General features: G+C 50.4%; 1 protein-coding gene across 1 annotated transcript in view; it reads right to left on the reverse strand.

Annotated features, from left to right (window-relative positions):
* Positions 1-10,290, reverse strand: part of LATS2 (large tumor suppressor kinase 2) — a 68,406-nt gene extending 58,116 nt beyond the window's left edge. The window contains exon 1 of the mRNA XM_030307665.1: positions 10,038-10,290. The gene's annotated coding sequence lies outside the window, so the exon portion shown is untranslated. The remainder of the gene's footprint in view (positions 1-10,037) is intronic.
* Positions 10,291-14,647: the final 4,357 nt, after the last annotated feature.

The following is a 14,647-nucleotide window of genomic DNA, read 5'->3' on the forward strand; positions in this document are numbered from 1 at the left end:
ATGGAGGCTTGAGACCCTGGAGGTGCACAGGGCTCCATCTGAAGGACCTGCATGGACACGTTGTCTGCACTCCTTGCAGATGGTGGCAAACTGTTGTCTGTGGTTGAGCTCGGGAGGGACATGGCCAGAAGTGCCCTTTTAAAGAACTGAGTCTGGAATCTAACTGGAAGGGACAACCACACACACCAGGTAGACGAAGAAAGCCTGGGTGAGAGGCAGCAAGCCCAGGGAGGGAGGAGGAGAGGGCTCGGAGCTAGCTACACCTTGGCCAGGTGTCAGGGCTTGAAGCCATCAACAGAGCCACCAGCAGGTGGGACATTTCCGTAGCTCGTGACTGTCCACGAAAGAGCAGTCAGGTGAGTGAATGGAGAGCTCGTATCCCTCCCACCTGGCGTGTCTTAGGGAGCAGCGGTCTGTAATAAGCCTCATTTTACCTTCAGGCGCTATTAGCAGAGTGAGGAGAAGGTACAAGGTGATTTGCACTCCGCCAGGAAGGGCAAGGGCCGCAAGAGACGGTCCAGACTGAGGAAAAAGGAGCCGTGAGAAAGCCAAACCAAGGCGCCCTCTCTGCCCAGCCACACCGGCAGCGGAAAGGGGAGCCAGACGCGGGGGAGGGAGGCCCTGGCTGGTCCTGAGGCTTAAGAGCCACCTCTGGAACTTACTTTCAAATGGGAAGCTGGGGCTCCCGGGTGGCTCGGTCAGTGAAGCATCCGGCTCTTGGCTGCAGGTCATGACCTCGTGGTTTGTGGGACGGAGCCCCACGTCAGGCTCCGTGCTGATACCGTGGAGCCCGCTTGAGAGTCTCTCTCTCTGCCCCTCCCCCACTCTCTCCCAAAACGAGAAAACTTAGGAAAAAAAACGGAAAGCTGCTGAAAGCTGGGGAAGAAGTAAGGCTTTGTTTGGGGCGGGGGTAAAGTTTGACATCACTTCTTAAGCTGAACAACTCGTAAGATCGACGAACGTTCACAGAGAACACACCCTGATGCGTAGCATCCAGATCAAGGAGCGTTGTCATGACAACTCCGGAAGCCCCCAGCCTCCCACAGACCCACGCTTCAAGGGGAACCGCGGTCACGACTTCCAGCACCAAGGATCAGCCAGTTTTTGAACTTCATGTCCGTGGCATTCCACGCCCCGTACTCTTTGTCCAGCTTATCTGGGCCAACACCGTTTGGCTATTCACACACACGGTATGCAGCAAGAGGGCCACCTTTTCACTGCCGTGTCGTGTTCCGTTGTGTGAACATCCTGGCCATCCACTCTGCCACCACAGGACACGTGGGTCGGTCCCGGTCTGGAGCTGCGGCAAACTGTGCTGCTGCCTCAAGGCTGCTGAGCCCCCACGGCCCCGGCCCCAGACCTGAGGTGCTGAGTCCGCCGCCCGCTCTACGACACTGCTCCCACCGCCCTACCAAGTACTTTGCGCGGTTGCGGGCAGAGCCTTGGTGGTTCATGCGGTACCTCTGAGGGGCTATAAAAAGATGCCCCTTCGTCAAGTAAGTTCTTTGCGACTGTATTGTCGTACAACGCGAGCAACTCCTGCCCTGGGGAGCTTTCCAGAGCTCTGGGGACAGTGGCCTGGCTCGCTCTTAAACATACTGAGGCCAAATGTCACGATCTATCACACACCCCGGGTGAGGGGGGCAGGTAAAGTCTGAACCACAAGGAGGGTGGTTCTTCAAGGCAGGTGACAGAGGAGAGATGTGATCCTACGTACTGTCCAGAATATGTGCGTATCGTGTGCGTCACGTGACTTTATCCGGGCAGGTAACTCCCCGCTGCTGCTCAGGTAATCTGCGAGCGGCCCAGAGTCTGCACACAGGCTGCACACGCCCTCACGGAAGTGAGCACTTACACGACGTGAGGCATGCCCTTTTACGTGCAAGGCCCTTGAACCCTGCGCAACGTGAACACTCACACAAGGCGGTCCTGTTACTAGGTCTTAGGGAAGCAGAAAATAATGGCAAGCCTCTGACTTTAAGGCGCTCAGAGTCTAAGATGGGAGACAGAGGGGAGGACTGGTTACTTACCTAATGTGACAATAAAAGTCTTCCCAAAGAATTATGGGGATCTGAAACGGAATAGCAGCCGGAGAACGGAGAGAAGTGGGTGGGTTCAACAGCAGCTAAGAACCAGAACCTGTCAGGGTTGGTGACGTTCACCAGAGGACTGCTCTGGAAGAGGAGGCCAGGTTTTTGGTCTGGAAACCAGAGCTGATGGCAGTACCGTCCTCTGAGCCACGACAACCGTCGGCACAGCGGGCACCGTCCAGAAAGCAGCCTTGGTGGGGACGGAGGAGGGCAGTTATCGGGAAGTGAGGACACGTCTGGGGGAGGCTGATTCAGAAGACTGCCGTTCGGTGCAAAGGAAACAGCAGCTGGAGGTGAGAAGCCGGGCTCCCGCCCCCAGCTCTGGCACTTGGCTCCGTGAGCTGGGCCAACACTTCCCCTCTTGGAGCTTCGGTTTCCGGCCGGGCAACACGCCTCCCTCTGTCTCCTTGACAGGGCTGCTCGGGAGATCACAGGTGAAGCCGCCTGTGACATCACTCTCCTCTGTAACGCACAACACCCTGGCCAATTATTAGAGTTACTAATAAGTTCAGGACTCAGAATCAGTAAAAACGGCTTTAATCAAGTCAAGAGACCACACCAGGGCAAACCGCAGACGGGCTCAGTGGAAAAGGCACCAAACTGAATGTAGAAACACGGGTATTTCATGCTCACTCCGTGTGCCTCCTCTTTAAATATTCGATAACCGTGCTTCAAAAGTTAAAGTATCTTCCTTGTTAAAGAAAAAAAAAAAGGGGCGCCTGGGTGGCTCAGTCGGTTGAGCGTCCGACTTCAGCTCAGGTCACGATCTCGCGGTCCGTGAGTTCGAGCCCCGCGTCACACTCTGGGCTGATGGCTCAGAGCCTGGAGCCTGTTTCCGATTCTGTGTCTCCTTCTCTCTCTGCCCCTCCCCTGTTCATGCTCTGTCTCTCTCTGTCTCAAAAATAAATAAATGTTAAAAAAAATTAAAAAAAAAAAAAAAGAAAAGCACAGAGAGAGAAAAACTTAAGTCATTTGACTTCATGTTTAAAACACGTGCCTTCAGCCGGGCCCAGGATGTTCAGTTCTGAGCAGTACATGAGTTTCGAGAAGCCGACTGCTTCCCGACCAGCCAGAATCCGGTTCAATCTGTAGGACTCTGGGCAACTTAAAAGCAACAAATTCTTCCTTCCTTCTGGAACCTGGCAAGACCGTTGTCTCTGCTAGGAACAAATACCATTCCCGGCCCGATTCACTTATGCCTCCCAGAATTCTCAGCTTAAAACTCCCCTCCGCAGAAGGACCTTCCTGCCCACCCAATCTCAGAGACCCTGCTGTCCACTCCCAGCCTTCCCACAGTGCCATCACAGCGTATAGTGTGGGACTCCTCTGGAGTCACCTCCCCGGGAGGCTCCGGGGGACAGGAGCACCTGCGGTGGGGTACAGGCAGTGCAGGAACACGGCTGGCACAAGGCGGTGCACACGGGAGGCCCCCAGGAAACAGCAGAGCTCTGCCCTGGGACTTAAGACGCGGCCCAAACGAAACATCCCCGAGTGAAGCTCACACATAACTATGATCAAAGTCGCACAACTACAGTCCGTCAGTCAGCCAAGAACAGGAACGCAGCTGTGACACAGGCCACTATATGGCTGGACCGTGAGAACATCATGCTAAGTGAAACAAGCCAGACACAGGAGGACACACACTGCATCATGAGGCATCTAGAACAGGCAACCTGAGAGAGACAAAGCGGAAATGGAGATGACCAGGGCCCAGGGCAATGGGGAACTACCGTCTAGTGCGGAGAGTGTTTGTATGGATGATGAAAAAGCCTGGAGGGCAGACGGGGGTGACGATTCCAAGAACAACATGAATGTACCTCATGCGGCTGAATTATACACTCGTGAGTGGCTAAAATGACACGTACTATGTACAATTCACTTTCATAAAAAATGGGGAAAAACCATCTAACTATACACATTTAGCTAACTAGCGTTTGGAGAATGGTTCCCTTTCTAAACACAGCTACACATGCAGAGACTGGACCTCAGGATGGGGCGCTGACAGGGGGGCAAAGTCCCCTCCCGGAGTGAAGTCTAATCTGCCGATGGCACACACGCCCATGCAAGGGCACCACCCCCCCCTACCGCCACCGCCAGGATGCTGACCGTCACCCCCACCGTCACCCTCACCGCCAGGATGCTGACCGCCCCCCCCCATCACCCCCACTGTCACCCCTGCCACCAGGATGCTGAAACACATGACAGGGAACAGCTTCTGCAGAGCCATGCTCCTAAGACACTTGGCAGCTTTAGGCACTCGAGTTGCCCACAAACATCCCAGTTATAAAGCCAACCAGCACAGGTGAGACCAGCATTTCTGTGTTGCCGTCCGAATTTATTCCTGAGCCGAAAAATACCAAGTGGATGAACCCTTAAACAGAATCTGATCAGCGGTCTTGGTTTCTTTTCTTCTTGTTTGCCCCTCAACAGCTTATTATGAAAATTTTCAAACTACAGAGAAGTGGAAAGAATGACTCGGTGACACCCCATAAACCCACCACCCAGGAGAGCCCCTCCGCGTGGCAGGGAAGGAGGGCAGCACCCACTCTTCTCATGTTCTTTCCATCTTCCACCGTCGTCTTACAGCAAGCGCTGGCCCTGCGACCACCACGGGCACCGTCCTGTCTCCGTAGGCCAATATGTAAAATAGCACCTCTGGGTAAACTGTGTTCCTGCCTGAACAATCTGGAAAGCAGGAAACTTTCCTTCAGTCTCATAAAGAACGAAAGTATTTTCGCAGCCTGAGACCTTGTATTTTAGGTTTTAGTTTGAAGACAATCGATTTCGTGGCCAAATCATGAACTTAGGAAAGAATTTTTCGTGGGAATACTCACTAAACTAAGACTGCAGCTGGAAATTAGTTCCTCTGACACACCGCCATATCATTTTAATAAGTTCTTTCATCAAGAATTTCCTAAACACGACGACCCTACGGCCTCGTGGACACGGGTTTTAAGAAATGAGGGTACCAGGCAAGGTAGGTCTGGTTTTAGAAATTTGTTTGGTATCATCAATCGATTTGAACATGCTTTAAAAGAAACTATAAGACTCCAGAATTTTAAAACCACAGCACAACCCACAAGACAAAAACTCCTCATTTTCAAACCTGGAGCTGAGACAACTACTTCAGTACAGGTGGCTCATAGAAAACTGTTACGAGCGATTATCTGAAGCGTCTATTAATTTGGCGCCATCAACTCCAATCCCGATCCTGGAAAGTGCTAAAGGTGTTCAGGAACCTTTACTCTGATTTCTTAGTGCTTCGTAGACCCACACTGGTTGCTTAACGCCGATCAAGCACCAACCACAGAATCCACCAGACCCACGTCTCTCAGGACCCACACTAATGATAAACATTGGCATTTTTTTAAAAATGGTATCTCTTGGGACTAAAATTCCACTTATAATTGAAATCATATCCTTCCCATAACGAACTAGCAAAGCTGAAACTACATCAGGCAGCCGGGCCAGGCCTCCGGCCAGATGCTGAACGTCAGAATCACAAACCACCACGCTGACGGGCCTCTCCATTGTGTCCAGGCCAGGAAACCACACAACGGGTCCATTCCCCTCATAACGAGAGTCTTGGAGGAAATCAATGATTACATTCCTCTGGGGATCCGGGAAAACTCCCCCCCAAAACAGTGCCATCACAAGGCTGTAGTGGGCTGAGAAGTGCCATAGGTGTGCCAAAAACTTTGCTGGATATTATGAGGTCTCACCCAGATTGGAACAAGGTCTCACCTCTAAATAAGCTTACTATGGAGAAGAAAAACAAACCATCACATTCTCTATAGTTCTGCACCCGATATCTGTAGGATACGTATGTATGCATTATGAGCAACGGCATAAAAAAAAAATGGAGCCACAGAAGTCTGTACTCAAGATTACTCAAGTGACCAGGTTGTAGATAAATTTATTATCCGTTATTTGCAGCATTCCTAACAGCAAGCAAGCAGCTGTACAGGATGGGTCTCCTTATCTTCAACTCCATACCCGAGCAAGGGTTTTCAATCTTTGGGAAGGCCCTGCTTCCTCCCCCTCCAAATTTCAGACACACGCCAGCTAGGGAGTCAGGACACCCATCCCATTTGAGAGCCCCTGCTATGGACAGAGGTAACACTGTGACTGTGCAAAGAATCCGAGTACATGTGCCTGTTTGGGAAAAATCTGTTACAGAAAGGATCATTTCAGCAAAACTGGAAAGGCTAAAGGGCTAGGATTTGATGAAGGAAGTGTGAAGCTATTCTTAGAGCCTGGAACTTCCTGTGAAAAGGCTCAAACATACAAGAGAAAGATGAACAGGCAGACAGTGTCGGGGAGGGGGCAGGTACCGTCTGGGTACATTTAATGAAAACACAGGAGTGAGACTCCTGAGGTAGGATGAGGTTAATTAGTAATGGAACCCGCTGGTCCTTAGCATTCCTCATCAGGAAAACTGCCTGGAGGCAGGGAGGCCAATACTCCAACGAAGGCCCGCTCCAGTCAAAAGCCAGCTTACATCCGTAAGATCTTTGCCATCCTTGCTAACTTAGAGGCTACAGAATCTACACTATGCCAAAATAGAACAATAACAAGCTGTCCATAAACTTACACCACTGCTACAAAATACGAGATGTTTCACTTGTCCTCCAAGAAATTCCTCTGAATGTCAAACGTTAGCACATGAGCGAGAAGTATTTAATTAGCTTAAAAAACTGCTTGTCACCATTAGGTGGCCATGGTCTAGATGGTAAGCAACATAAGGTTTTGTTTTCATGTGGTGACCGGCCAACATTCAGCAATGTCAAATTTCTGTCCTAATTTTAGTATCACCAACATTATCTTTATTTCCACTATTAACCCGTTTGAATAATACTTCCAAATGAAACGATAAATCGAGTAACAGTTGCTTTAAAAAAAACAATCCAGAGAGAATAGCTAACACTTAATGAAACTGGTGGTCCGAGCAGGGCTACGGTCAAATACCAGGAGCCGTTCAAAGGCGCCGTGTGTAATAATGGCCTGCTTCCTAGAGCATCACCCACCCGACAGCCAATAGGAGCGGTGACCCCTGGACTTGTGCCACAGAGGCCCAGATCTGTCCAGAGGAATTACTGAGCAATAGGCTTTTTTATTTTTTTTTTTTAAAATTTTTTTTTTTTTCAACGTTTATTCACTTTTGGGACAGAGAGAGACAGAGCATGAACGGGGGAGGGGCAGAGAGAGAGGGAGACACAGAATCGGAAACAGGCTCCAGGCTCCGAGCCATCAGCCCAGAGCCCGACGCGGGGCTCGAACTCACGGACCGCGAGATCGTGACCTGGCTGAAGTCGGACGCTTAACCGACTGCGCCACCCAGGCGCCCCAGCAATAGGCTTTTTTAAAAGGGAAGGAGATTCAGAGACTTTTTTCAGCTGGAAGTCAGTCACTTTAGGGATTATCAAGCCCGACCCCTTCATTCTGCCGATCGGGATATCTTGCTCCTTCTTAAACAGATTTACAGCCAAGACAAATTAAATACGCTGAGTTCTCTTCTGTATTTCTTCAAGCCATTTTTTAGAGGTCAGGAAGGAATACTGTTGAGAAGTTTTACATCATCACCATGAAATAAAATATAAAAACGGCTTTTCGAAAACTGTGTTGGTCTGGTTTTTCCAATACAAAGCAGAACGCCCCCCCTCCCCCAAGCTTTCCGAATCCTACCCAGTGTTTGTGGCGAATTTATCAGCTTCAACACCTTCCCCCCCCCCCCGCCCCCCACCAGAATAGTGGGATCTAGGAGCCTAGGGCTGGCTATTTACAACACAGCATTTAAAATAACAAGTCATAGTATTGTAGAAACACTCCCCTCCCACCAAAGGAAAGTCCCTCCCATCAACCCTGTGATTTGCTAAGGAAAGAAACATGTAGAGTTCCAATATACACTCAGGTCAAAACCATTTCCAACTAGATGCAGAGGCTGGTAGAATCTTTTCCAATTCTAAAATTTCATGATTCTAGTAATTGACCTTAATAATTTTGCGTGATGTCCTCTGCAGATACTATCTTAAACGGCTTGACATTCGGAGATTTGTTAAATGTTCGGCAATTTTAATTTCAAAGGAATGCTGGTGTATTCATGAAACAGTGTTCTATATACCTGGATAATGAGTCCAAATTTTATGAGACGCTGAATAACGTAGTGTCTTGTTAATTATAATTTAAAACAGACTTTCTTAAACAGTCTCTGCATTCTTATTTTGTAAGATTGTTGTTACTACCTTACTACAACAGCCGCTAAACAAAAAATTAAAAGATACAAAGCCTCTTAGTCTCTTGATTTAGCCCTCAAAATCGGTGGTCCATCGTGGAGGGATTTACCCCGAGATTCAACTAAATATATGGACCAAGATGTACTTATACAAATTTCCTAACAATAAGCCATTGTTCAAGGAAGGCCCCTCATCTACTAAACTTTCAACCGAACACTTGTACAAAGACAACACACATTTTGTGACTTTCATGTCAAATTTCAGTATATTTAAGTTTCTTAGTAAAATGTGGGTAAACATTCCTGTAAAAATGTAACGTATTTGCCGAATACTTTGGGAACCGCGTTCTTTGGCCCCTGAATTTTTATCTGCAAACTCATAGTCTCTGCTTAACAGCACTATTAAACGATTTTTTTTAAGTCTAGATTACTACTATATTGAGAGCACGCTCACTTATATCCTACACAGTGCGAAAATGTGAAAGTTCTTGTTTAACATTTTGTCATCACAAAGCTACAAATAAAGGGTACTTTCACCGTTACGCTTGCAAGAAGAAAAAAAACCTTCTAATTCGAAGGGCTCGGATCAGGTGGCCAGCAGCCCTCCAACACCGGGGCCCCCCGCGCCGTCAGGTGAGTTTCACCTCCTTCGGGGACCGGCCTTCCCCTCCTCCTCCCCCCGGGGCACTGGGGACCCGGAATCAACAAACGACAGGTTTGCTCCAGGCTGACACTCCCGCCCAACCCCGCGCGCCAGACTTCACCCCGAGGTTGATGCTCTTCCAGAAGTTCCGAAGGCAGGCTTGCGCAGAAGCGACTGGCAAAACTCGCCTTAACTCAGAATCCGCACCTCCGGGGTCCGGCAGGGGAGCCGACTGCACGTGAGGTTGCATCAGAAAAGACGAGCTCCAGAAAGTCGGCTAAACTAGGGCGCAGGAAAGGCGGGTTATGCAACGGCCGCCGCTCTCGCGGCCGAGAAGGCGCCCCTGAAGCTCGGGCTGCGACCCGCGAGGACCCGGAGGCACACTCGGAGAGGTCGGGGCGCGCGCCGGCCGGGCGTCGCCGGGGGCCGTGCGGGCGGCGCGGCCCGCTGGGAGGAGGGTGGGGGGGACGGGCGCACGGCCCGCGAGGCCACGACGCCGAGGCCTGTGCAGGGACGACGGCGCGGCCCCCGTAGACGGCGGCGCGGTGGACGCGGGATCCCGGCGCTGTCGGGCCGCGCGGCCGCGCCCGGCCCGGCCTGGGGGTAGAAGCCCAGCTCCCCCCGGGGCCGCCCCTGCCCCGCCGGGAGCCCGGCCGCCGCGGCCGCCGCCGCCGCCGCCGCCGCCGCCGCCCGGCGCACAACAAAGCGGCGCAGCCCCGCCGGCCGGGCGCTCGCTCCCAACTTGCCCGGCCCCGCGGACGCCGGACGGCCCGCGACGACGCGCCGCCAGCGGAGGCGGCTCCGGGCCCGGGCCGGGCGGGGGCCGTGGCGGGGGAGTGGCGGGGGGGGGGGCAGGGCGCAGGGCTTCGCTCGGGACAAACTTCCTCGGCCGCCCCGCTCCCCGCCCCTCGGCCCGGCCGCCCCGCCGAGTCGGGCGCCCCTCCCGGAGCCGCGGCCCGCGGCGGCCCGAGGGCGGGCGCGGGGAGCCCCAGGGCCCCGCCGGCCCGCGGAAACTTCCAGCCGCCCCGCCGCGGCCCCCTGGCCGCACGCCCCCCCGCCCCTGCCCCTTCACCTCCTGGGGCGCGGTCTACGCCCTCCGGGGCGTCCTCGCCCGCGGCTCCGGGGCCTCGCGCGCCGGGGGACCGGGCGCCGGTGGCTGGAGCTGCTGTTGGCCCCGCGGGGACGGGGGAGCCCCGGGCGGCGGCGACGCGGGCGGCGGCTGCTCCATCTTCCCGGGGCGCTCACGCCGAGGTTCCAGCGCGCAGACCCAAGTGGGACATTCGCTACATTGTTGGCATTCCACGGGCGTCACGTGACCCCGCCTCCCGCGTCACTCTCGGCCGCATACCAGCCCGGGCGGGGCGCCTGCGGCCCTGGCTGCTCGGCGGCCGGCCCGCCCCGCTCCGCCCCGCCGCCGCTTCCTGCCTCCCGGTCGCGGCCGCCCCAGCCCGCCGCCACCTGCCCGCGGCCTCCCCGCCGGCGCTCGCGGACCTTTCTGCCGCTCTGTCACCCGCCCCCGGCTCCAGCACTGCCCCTTCGACTGCGCGGGTATGAAAGTTGGTAACTCCGTCCTCAAAGCCGCCGTTAGGCATCTCAGACCAGCCTTGGTGGAGAAAGTAAGTTAACAGGCCCGAGGGAGCCACCGAGTTACCAAACAGACGCCAGCTGCTCGGAGGAAGGGCAGAAGAGGACAGACGGCCGTTTGTCCGTGGCACCAAGTACTGAAGAAGGACGTCCGGATGTGTATCCAAATGCGATCAGTTTGAATTCAGTGCAGCCCCACTGCCGCGGCTATGTTGTCTGCGGGAAGTGTCTCACGATGCGCGTGTTTCAAGACTACGTGGATGGTCTCGTAGACCAGCAAGTGACTTTTGCAATCCAGCCCCTCGACTGTCTTTCCTTCTGGGAGCTCTGGATGCGGTACAGGGCATATGCAGGGATTGTGCGCAGATGTGAGCTCGTACTTCCTGCCACGCACAGACTGCGGCAGGTGATGGCAGGGACTGGCATCGTTGTGAAAGCAACTCCAGTTTCCTTTTTCATTAACAAACTCTTGTGAAGTTTTAAAATTTTAATTTGAAAAGAAACGGTAACGAAGGTCATCGTGTCCGGACGTTTTTCACGACCTTACCAGCCCCCGGTCTGTCAGGCTGTGCTCTCGCCTCTCTCCCTGCCACCTAGGCTTCCAGCCCTGCCTCTGCCTTAGCTCTTCCAGGGGACCTTCCCACACAGCCCTCCTGTTTTCTGTCCGCTTTGAGCTCTGGTCATGAAACCATTCTTGGGCAACTTAGAATTCAATTTTATTTTTCAGTCTTATCCCGCACTCTGTCCGGGCATCTTGCGCGGTTAAGTCCCCCGCGGATAATCCGTAATTACATCCCTCTTGCCCTCACCTGTGTACCTCTTCACTCCCCCAGCGACCTTACTTTTTCCTCCCTGGCCCCCAGCGGGCTGGGCTGGTTGACATTCTTCTTTGCCTGTGTTTTAAGGTCCCGCCCTTGCTGTCTTCAAAGATGTCAACATAATTAAATTTAAAAAAAAAAATGTTTTTTTGGTCAAAGAAATATTGTAAATAAAAGGAATTCAGTGGACCTTAAAATTATGTGTAAAAACCCTTACAAAATTTTGTAATTAGTTACAGCATTGTTTGCAATAGTGAAAAATCCAGAAGAACGTAAAATATCCAGCGATAGGGAATAGTGGGAAAATAAAAGGTAGATATTCACATGACAGTAGAGCTAAGTGAATGAACTAGCTGTAGACTTTTCAAAGGATGAATGAGAGAATTCAATCGGAGAGTGGAAAAAAGTAAGTTGCAGAACTATATATATACTATGATACCGTATTCATAAATAAACACCACAGAACCTATACTGATCCCGTACTTTTATGAGTATGGACATGGAGACTGCAAGAAGATGCACCCAATTCAGGACAGCTGTTGCCTACGTGGAAGGAGGGAAACCAGACTGAGGAGGGAAGAATGAGGACTTGAACTTTACCTCCAGTGTGTTACTTCTTGTATTTAAAAAAGCGATGCAAAACTGTCAAAACCTTAAAATTTGCTGATTCCGGGCAAGTAGGTTCAATCATGCGTGCTGTGTTATCCTTTGTGCCTTTCTTTGAAAAAAATCTTTTGAAAATTTTCAAATATATATGGGAAGCAAAGTGGAAACAAGTAAGTGTCTAAATGGAAGCTTGCTTAGGGAAACTGACACACCTATGCAGGAGGATATTGTGATTAATGGTCATGTTTATTGTTTTTCTGGGTATGTGTTTATTGATGTGGAGTCATTCATTCCTTTGGGTTTTTTTGTTTTTTTATTTTTTGAGTACTGCTATGAGTCATGGGCTAAAAGCAGGCACTGGGGATACCATGGAGAGCAAAACCACATGATTTATCCCCTGCTGGAGCTGACAGCCTTGTAGTGACATAATAGAGTACACTATCCAATTTTGTAAAATAATATAAGTGTATATATTTATTTTCAAAAGCTACATACAAAAATATCTATTATATAACATGTAATACAAAAAAACTTAAACATACGTACATACGTATTTTTTTTTCTTTTTAAGTCCAGAAAAATATGCAGCAATGTTAAAAGTTGTAATTTCTGGATTTAGTGATTCTGGGTGATTTTTGTTTCATTTATTTTATTATTTTTTATGTACTTGATTTTCCTTTATTTAAAAAATTTTTTTTAATTAACAAAAATTTTTTTAAGTTTTTATTTTAGAGAGAGAGTGTGCGCATGCTCGTGCTTGCTCATGAGTGAAGGAGGGACAGAGAGAGAGGGAGACACAGAATCCGAAGCAGGCTCCAGGCTCTGAGCTGTCAGCACAGAGCCCGCCGCGGGGCTCGAACCTGTGAACCATGAGATCATGACCTGAGCCGAAGTTGGACACCTAACCGAGCCACCCCAGTTCCCCATTTTTTAAAAATTTTTTGTAAGTTTTTAAATTCCAGTGTAGTTAACACACAGTGTTACATTAGTTTCAGGTATACAATATAGTGTTTCCACAATTCTATACATCACTCAGTGCTCAACGTGATAAGTGTACTCTTTAATCTCGGTCACCTATTTCACCCTTTTAGGTGGTTTCTGTCTGATAGTTCTTAATACTTCTAAACAGAATAGTTAACAAAAATTATGTTTAGTTAAATAATCAACTAAGTAAGTACATCCACACAATTCATCGAGCTGAGAAGAGGAGGAGAGAACACAAGTCCAGCTGAGCACGAGGCCTACCGCAGTGGCAATGTTTCAATGTGTAAATAATTAACATCCCATGTATATAGATGTATGTGTGCGTCCTTACTCTGTAGCAGCTGTTGCCCTAAATTTGTGTATTATCTCATTTAATCCTCTAGACAACTATGTTATGAACCCCATTTTCTGGAAGAGGATCCTAAAACACAGAGTCCCAGTGACTCACCCAAGAAGTAAGAGCTGGGATTCAAACCTTGGTAGATCTGGCTCCAAAGCTTAAAAACACGGGTCTCAGGAAGTCTTGATTATAGTGTGCTTATAAAGAAGGAAGCTGAAACCAAATAACTCCCTTATGCTTCATCTGAGGGAGGAGGAGCGGGCGTTCTAGAGGGAGGAACGAGAGCTCAAAGGCATGTCTCCAGCAGCATCCAGAGCAGAGAGAAGCAGCCACTGCGAGCACGAGGGGCAATCCGCTCCCAGGCAGGGCCCCCGCGGTTGTGAGGCCAGGATGTTTTAGAGGTTCTCACTGAGGCACCCGAGGAGGATGCCATCAGGCTACCTACCTGCCCCCCACCCCTTCCCCAGGCTTTGAATGCAAGAAACCTGAATGATTATGGCTCAGCCTCTTGGTGCCTTAGTGCCTGGAACGCAGCATCCGGTCCTAAAAGGCCTACAAAACTGGAAGATGAGGCACACTGATTTAATTCGTTTTATACCCAGCTATTTTGTTTCCTTGAGTAGTTTATAAATTCCACGGGAACAGGAACCATATTCTTCCCCTGAGACTACATACAAAGAACGTCTTAACTATCAATTTGAATGTATTCAACGCACTTTACGGAATTTTTTTTTTTTAGTTTTTTAATGTTTATTTTTGAAGGAGAGAGAGAGGGAGAGAGACAGTGTGAGTGGAGGAGGAGCAGAGAGAGAGGGAGACCCAGAATCCGAAGCAGGCTCCAGGCTCTGAGCTGTCGGCACAGAGCCCGACGCGGGGCTCGAACTCACGAACCGTGAGGTCATGACCTGAGCTGAAGTCGGACGCCTAACCGACTGAGCCACCCAGGTGCTCTTGAATGCACTTTAATATCTCAAATATCAAAGTGTAAGTACCACCTTTTCCTCCGAACCAAGGACTTTGGGTCAGCCAAGGAGATCTCTGGTTCGTGGTTGGTTGGATTGTTCCATTCTACAAACTTGTAGCAACTTCCAAAGAAAGGATTAACCATTTCAGCTCTGTTAGTTGGAGACTCTGTTTCAATGATGAACTCTTTTTTTTTTACCCTTTTTTGTAATTATGATAAAATATCCATAATATAAAAGTCATCATTTTAACTAATTTTAAGTGTATTGTTCAGTGGCGTTATCTCCACGTCGTACAACTATCACCACCACCCATCTCCGGAATGTCATCGTCCCAAACTGAAGCTCTTACGCATTAAACAAGTCCCATTCCTCCTCTCCTTGTTTG

The sequence above is a fragment of the Lynx canadensis genome, chromosome A1 (assembly GCF_007474595.2).
Source record: "Lynx canadensis isolate LIC74 chromosome A1, mLynCan4.pri.v2, whole genome shotgun sequence".
Classification (NCBI taxonomy): Eukaryota; Metazoa; Chordata; class Mammalia; order Carnivora; family Felidae; genus Lynx; species Lynx canadensis.